Here is a 7,751-nt window from a genome sequence, read left to right as displayed (position 1 = left end):
GCATAATAAGGGGAGTGCAGCCACTTCAATATAGGGGAAAACCCATGTGGCACTTCAATGGAGAAGACGATGCCTCCCGCTGTGGTCGCAAAGGTCCGGACTCCGCCACATCTCTGGCAAGGATACTATCCGAATTGTACAAGGGAGAAGAAGAGGAGTTCCTCCGCATCAAACCGCGTGATGGATTTTCCATGTACAACCCCCGAAGCTGGGTAAGCGGTCATCATTTACTCAACTCTATCTTGTTCTTACCATATTTGCCACAATTATTTACCTTGCTGTTTCAAAACAGGAACTAAGGAGGGCCATGAAAGAGTTCAACAGCCCCCCTCCGCAGCCGGAGGATCCCGGCCGGGCTCTCGACCCCGGATTTGAAGAAGATCCGAACATATCCGTGGAATTCATCGACGGGACTTTCTATCAGGCTACCAGCGACGACTCTTTGGTGGCCATCATTGCGGATTATCCCGGACAGCTTCCCGTGTCGCATGTAAGTAATGTCAAGCTTTCAAAAGGATTCCTTCGCTTTGCCGTACCTTATGATCGTAGGCCGTGTTTTTATAGAAATGGCGGTCGGGACGCCGTACGGAACCCGCGGGGGCCTCTCAGCAAGAGGTGCCTAGACAAGGTAGGCTTAAAAGGAAGGTGGTTAGGAGTAGCACACAAGCGCAGAGGTATTCATTGAACTTGCCCCGTGGTATATTTGGTCTATTTATCGAGGCGTGACGACTTCAATTATGTCCTGTCAGGAAGCGCCGGACTATGCCCGGGGACCCTTCCCGCTACGCCTCCAGCAGCCAAATTCCTGGACCGGACTCACAAGCGGAGGCTGATATGGGGACAGTGCCAAACTGTCCTCATGCGGAGGATACGGATATGCTTTCTGCCACAAATTTAGAAGTGGAGAGTGTCGGTGTCAAAACCGGCGGATCTCGGGTAGGGAGTCCCGATCTGTGCATCTTAGGCTGATGGCAAGGAAGCAAGGGACACAATGTTTACCCAGGTTTGGGCCCTCTCGATGGAGGTAAATCCCTACTTCCTGCTTGATTAATATTGAAGACATGAGTAGTACAAGAGTAGATCTACCACGAGATCATAGACGCTAAACCCTAAGAGCTAGCCTATGATGGTATGATTGTAATTGTGATCGGCCTTCTAAGGACCATCCTCTCCGGTTTATATAGACACCGGAGAGCTAGGGTTTACATGGAGTCGGTTACAAGGAAGGAAATATAATATTCGGATCGCCAAGCTTGCCTTCCATGCAAAGGAGAGTCCCGTCCAGACACGGGCCGGAGTCTTGAGTCTTGTATCTTGATGCTTCTATAGTCCGGACGATGAATATAGTCCGGCTGTCCGGATACCCCCTTGTCCAGGACTCCCTCAGTAGCCCCTGAACCAGGCTTCAATGACGATGAGTCTGGCGCGCAGTCTTGTCTTCGGCATTGCAAGGCGGGTTCCTCCTCCGAATACTCCAAGGTTATTATCGAACACGTAGGCCGTGTCCGGATCTGCAAAATGACATTCACATACAACCGTAGAGAGAATGATACTTCATTTGACAACTTTTTAAATGACGCGATACACCATTACGGTTAGGTAATTATCCGAGCTATTTTCCCACGCCCAGCCTCAGCGTATATTGCGAGGCGGTTTCCTCAGCATGTCTTGTCAAAGTGAAGATCGTGTCCCGTTATCACGGGATTCTCATCAATACGAGTATGAGTAATCCAACCGCACTGCTAATCGCGGCGAGTGGGAGGCGAGCAGGTTCCACCAGGCAAGGTGGGAGGCGCAAAAAAGCTCTTACCTTCTCTCATAATGAGACAAGGTCTCTTCCTCTTTTACCCACGCCTTCTCCTCTGCTCGAGCCCTAATGCCCAAGCGCTCTTCTTCTCCATCGAAGAGAGGTTTTCCAAGGATGTCCGAATCCGGAGCAGGAGGCAAATGGATGGCCTCTACCGTCCGGGAGAAGGATATCAAGAGGCTCCGGGAAGCCGGGTATTTGGCCAAGAAGATTGGCCACAGTCTCCCACCGGCGGGACAGGTTGTCCCTACACCGGAGCCTCACGAGAGAGTCGTGTTCCTTCCCCATTTTGTCCGTGGGCTCGGGTTTCCCCTCCACCCATTTGTACATGGAGTCATGTATTACTATGGGGTTGATTTTCATGATCTTTCCCCCAACTCTTTTCTCAATATCTCGACATTCATCGTCGCATGCGAGGCATTCCTCCGGATTCCGCCTCACTTTGGCCTATGGCTGAAGATTTTCAATGTGAAGCCCAAGGTGGTGAGTAGCGAACATGCCGAGTGCACTTTCAACAACTCCGTCAAGGAGTGGTAGCAGCAGTGGTTTTATATCACTGAACCACGCGGCGAAAAGTGGGCTGCAGCCCCTGAGTTCAGATCCAGAGCTCCACTGCGGCTCACGTCCTGGCCCAAGAAGGGCCCGAACTGGTGCTCGTCCGATGAGCTGTCACTGCTCCAAACGCGCGTTCAGAGTATGGTTGACAAGGACGTCAAACTTGTCGACATGGTCCAGGTGATGCTAGTTCGTGATGAGGACATCAATACAATTGTTACACCCACAGCCCCTGCTGCTATACATACTGGACCAATTACTAGAGCTCGTGCACGCCAACTAAATTACCAGGTACTTTCGTTTCTTGGTAATGATTCTAATGTTCATGAGAATATGATGCTGCCTAAATTGGATACATTTGTTTTCCTTACAAATGAAGGGCCTAGCTTGGAGAAGGATGAACATTGGAGCAAGAACAAGCATGGAGATGATGGCATGCGCAAGGGGAACAAGAACGGAGTTACAAGTGATGATTTCAGGACTTTGAAGCCACCATAATGGGTGCATGAAGCCTTGGACGAAATATACAAGATGCCACTTCATAAATTTCGTCCCGAGGCTATTTTAGGTGCTGCGTCACCTTATTATTGGGCCAGGCCCATGTAATTTCGAAATACATAAGTATAGGCTATTTTTGGAGTCCGTATGTGTGGGGAAACAAGAGATAGGGTTGATTTCGGACCCCTCCACCAAGGGCCACGAAATTCCCCCCCTCTTCCTCCATATATACAGCCCTTAGGGCATCGTTTAGACTTTGGGTTTTGTTTAGATTAAAAGTTCGCCATAGCTGCAACTTCGCGTACTTCGTTTGTGTTCAACGACCAGACAAAGGCGTCACAGAACCCCACCTTGATCAATAAAGTTTTCATCTTATATTCGCAATATCCAGATTGCAATCTCAGTTTCTTGCTTGTTCTTCGTTTGCTCGCAGGAAACAGACCCTCGTGGTCAGGTTGATCGTGCTCCGGCGTGGTCAATAACCTCTCGGAGTTGGTTTAGCGATTGCTAAGGCGCGACGTCCTCGCACGTTCGTAGTCGGATCGTCAAAGTCGACTTCCACCAAAGCGAAATCCACCATCTCATCGAAAGACGGGACACCTTTGCCTCTATCAGTTCATCTTTTGTTGTTGCAGGAGGCGCATGGAGGAGGATTAATGGGACACTTTGGCGTGAAGAAGACGGAGGACGTACTTGCTACACATTTCTTTTGGCCAAAGATGAGACGGGATGTTGAGCGTTTTATTGCTCGATGCACTACATGTCAAAAAGCTAAGTCACGACTCAATCCTCATGGTTTATATATGCCTTTGCCTGTACCGAGTGTTCCTTGGGAGGATATATCTATGGACTTTGTTTTAGGTTTACCTCGAACAAAGAAGGGGAGGGATAGCATATTTGTTGTCGTGGATAGATTCTCGAAAATGGCACACTTTATACCATGTCATAAAAGCGATGATGCTGTTAATGTTGCTGATTTGTTCTTTCGTGAAATTATTCGCTTGCATGGTGTGCCAAATACTATTGTTTCAGATCGTGATACTAAATTTCTTAGCCACTTTTGGAGATGTTTATGGGCTAAGTTGGGGACTAAACTGCTTTTTAGTACTACTTGTCACCCCCAAACTGATGGACAAATTGAAGTAGTCAATAGAACGTTGTCTACTATGCTTAGGGCTGTTTTGAAGAATAATAAGAAAATGTGGGAGGAATGCTTGCCTCATATTGAATTTGCTTATAATCGTTCATTGCATTCTACTACTAAGATGTGCCCTTTTGAAGTTGTGTATGGTTTCCTACCTCGTGCACCTATTGATTTGTTGCCTCTTCCATCTTCGGAGCAGGTTAATTTTGATGCTAAACAACGTGCTGAATTGATTTTAAAAATGCATGAGTTAACTAAGGAAAACATTGAGCGTATGAATGCTAAATATAAACTTGCTGGAGATAAGGGTAGAAAACATGTTGTGTTTGCACCTGGAGATCTTGTTTGGTTACATTTGCGTAAGGATAGATTTCCTGATTTGCGCAAATCAAAGCTAATGCCACGTGCTAATGGTCCCTTTAAGGTGTTAGAGAAAATAAATGATAATGCATATAAACTTGAGCTGCCTGCAGATTTTGGGGTTAGTCCCACTTTTAACATTGCAGATTTGAAGCCTTATTTGGGTGAGGAAGATGAACTTCCGTCGAGGACGACTTCATTTCAAGAAGGGGAGGATGATGAGGACATCAATACAATTGTTACACCCACAGCCCCTGCTGCTATACATACTGGACCAATTACTAGAGCTCGTGCACGCCAACTAAATTACCAGGTACTATCGTTTCTTGGTAATGATTCTAATGTTCATGAGAATATGATGCTGCCTAAATTGGATACATTTGTTTTGCTTACAAATGAAGGGCCTAGCTTGGAGAAGGATGAACATTGGAGCAAGAACAAGCATGGAGATGATGGCATGCGCAAGGGGAACAAGAACGGAGTTACAAGTGATGATTTCAGGACTTTGAAGCCACCATAATGGGTGCATGAAGCCTTGGACGAAATATACAAGATGCCACTTCATAAATTTCGTCCCGAGGCTATTTTAGGTGCTGCGTCACCTTATTATTGGGCCAGGCCCATGTAATTTCGAAATACATAAGTATAGGCTATTTTTAGAGTCAGTATGTGTGGGGAAACAAGAGATAGGGTTGATTTCGGACCCCTCCACCAAGGGCCACGAAATTCCCCCCCTCTTCCTCCATATATACAGCCCTTAGGGCATCGTTTAGACTTTGGGTTTTGTTTAGATTAAAAGTTCGCCATAGCTGCAACTTCGCGTACTTCGTTTGTGTTCAACGACCAGACAAAGGCGTCACAGAACCCCACCTTGATCAATAAAGCTTTCATCTTATATTCGCAATATCCAGATTGCAATCTTAGTTTCTTGCTTGTTCTTCGTTTGCTCGCAGGAAACAGACCCTCGTGGTCAGGTTGATCGTGCTCCGGCGTGGTCAATAACCTCTCGGAGTTGGTTTAGCGATTGCTAAGGCGCGACGTCCTCGCACATTCGTAGTCGGATCGTCAAAGTCGACTTCCACCAAAGCGATATTCATCATCTCATCGAAAGACGGGACACCTTTGCCTCTATCAAGTGGTATCAGAGCTAACAAGCTATGCATTCCAGCTAGCTCCGTTCGTCTTTTGTTGTTGCAGGAGGCGCATGGAGGAGGATTAATGGGACATTTTGGCGTGAAGAAGACGGAGGACGTACTTTCTACACATTTCTTTTGGCCAAAGATGAGACGGGATGTTGAGCGTTTTATTGCTCGCTGCACTACATGTCAAAAAGCTAAGTCACGACTCAATCCTCATGGTTTATATATGCCTTTGCCTCTATCAGTTCGCCTGGTTCTCCCTTGCCAGCGTCGAGCCTAAACTTTGTGGGAGTTCGACCCAGCTGAGCATCAAACCCTCCGGGAGCTCTATGATTCCTCCCACAAGGATATCTGGAAGGTGCTTTTCAAGCCCGGCAAATGGCCGGATTCTACCGAGGATCGGGGGTATCAATCATCCCATTCTCCAAGCCTAGTAAGTTACAGCTATGCCCTGTCCATCCATGCTTCAGTTAGCATGTCTTGAGGGAAAATTCTAATCGTGCTTCATTGTGACCTCGGGGATGGATAAAGAAGGTGGAGCGGATACAATGTCCGTCCCCACTGCCGGAGGAACCGGACGGACCTCTTCTAAAGAAGATGCCGGTCCCTGCGCCTTATAAGGCACCCAAGAAGGAGGCCTCCAAGAAGGTCGATAAGACCCGGAGTGGCCTCCGTTGTCGCGAGGCTTCAGACGCCAGGTCCGAAGGCTCCAGCGATGCTCCTTCTTTCAAAGACGAAGAGGAGGAGGCAGAGGAGGACGAGCCTCGCTCTGCAGGCGGGAAGAAGCGTGCCACTTCCCCGTCCCTGGAGGCCGGATCGCCCAAGAGAGGGCGAGGTTCCCCTCTAGAGGCATCCACCCCGGCTGCCGATAATAGCCCGGAGTGGGTTCCCGAGGGCCAGCCCTTGGGAAAATCGTAAGTAACCGAAATCCGAATACGCCCATATATCCGGGGTCGTCTGGGCATAGTAGTTTTAACTATCGCCACATTTCATACAGCCCGGTGGGGTCTCCTTCCGGACAGTCCTCGTCGGAGGATTCGTTGAGCTTGAATGCTGTGGCGAGCGAGACGCCTCCGGGGACTCCTTTTCCGAAGTCCGGGCGCGACACCGAGGTGTCGTCTCAAAGAGACTTAGATCCGGATAAGGTTCTGGAGGCCTTTAAGGCTCCAGGATCGGGCGAGCGGCTATCTTCCACAGGGGGAGGTTTGACTGCTCCGCCGGCGTCCTCTGTCTATGCAGAGTTGCCCGGTGGTCTATTGACAGCGTTAAGGAACGCGTCCGTCGTTGATGAACATCGGACCCTTATGGGTAAGGTGGTTGGAAAGATTCAGGCTGCCAAAAGCGGGCTAAATGAGTCCTGTCTTGGCCTTATAAAGGCTTTTGAGATATGGTTTCTAAGGAACCTTTAAAGAATCATCATGATATGAGGAGTAGCCCCTGATACACTGTCCGCTAAAAGAGAGTCGGGCAAGGGATCAAACCGTCCATTGTAATGGGAACCTTTGTTGAATGGTGTATACCCATTTGTTTGAAAACAGGCGTCTGCAGAGAGGACTGCCGCTCATGATGCGGAAGTGTCCGAACTGAAGCAGAGCCTGGAATGGGTCGAAGAAGAACTTGGCCGTGTGAAGAAACAATTAGAGGAGAAGCAAGGTATGTTTAAACATTGTCTTGCATTGGGCACAACCGAATAAGTGTGCTTACTGAAAGGTATTTGTGTTATACGCCCTAGGAGCGAGTGCCGAATATGAGGCGCTGAAGAAGGCAGCGGCTGATGCCCCAGAGAAGGCTGCCACCGAACAGGCGCTGCGTGAAAAACATGAGGCCAGGGTCGTCACGGCTGAGCAGGAGCTCCAGGATGCTGTGACGAAAAGTGAGAGCTTGGAGCAAAGTCTAGTAGGAAAAGAATCCGAACTCGCCCAAGCTCTCCAAGCCGTGGAAGATGCTCGGGAAGAAGCCCGAGGTGCTGTACGGGACATTCAGGAGGCCCGAAAAGTTGCAGCTGGTAAGGTTTTTTGTATCTATGGCCATTATTATGTTATAGCGTGGAGAACTCTAAGCTGCAAGCTGAATTCTTGTTTTTACAGGGTCGTTTGCGGATCTGCCTCGCAGCATATCAGATGCTGCCCAATTTTACCGGACCGAGGAGAGTGAGTCTGCGGGGAGGGACTTCTGGTCGCAGTATCTGGCGCCGAACTATCCGGTGCCTTTTATCGATCAGCTGAAGCAGCTGGGCGAACTGCACCAG

The sequence above is a fragment of the Triticum aestivum genome, chromosome 7B, assembly GCF_018294505.1.
Source record: "Triticum aestivum cultivar Chinese Spring chromosome 7B, IWGSC CS RefSeq v2.1, whole genome shotgun sequence".
NCBI classification, from domain to species: Eukaryota; Viridiplantae; Streptophyta; class Magnoliopsida; order Poales; family Poaceae; genus Triticum; species Triticum aestivum.
This window is presented reverse-complemented; position numbering follows the sequence as displayed.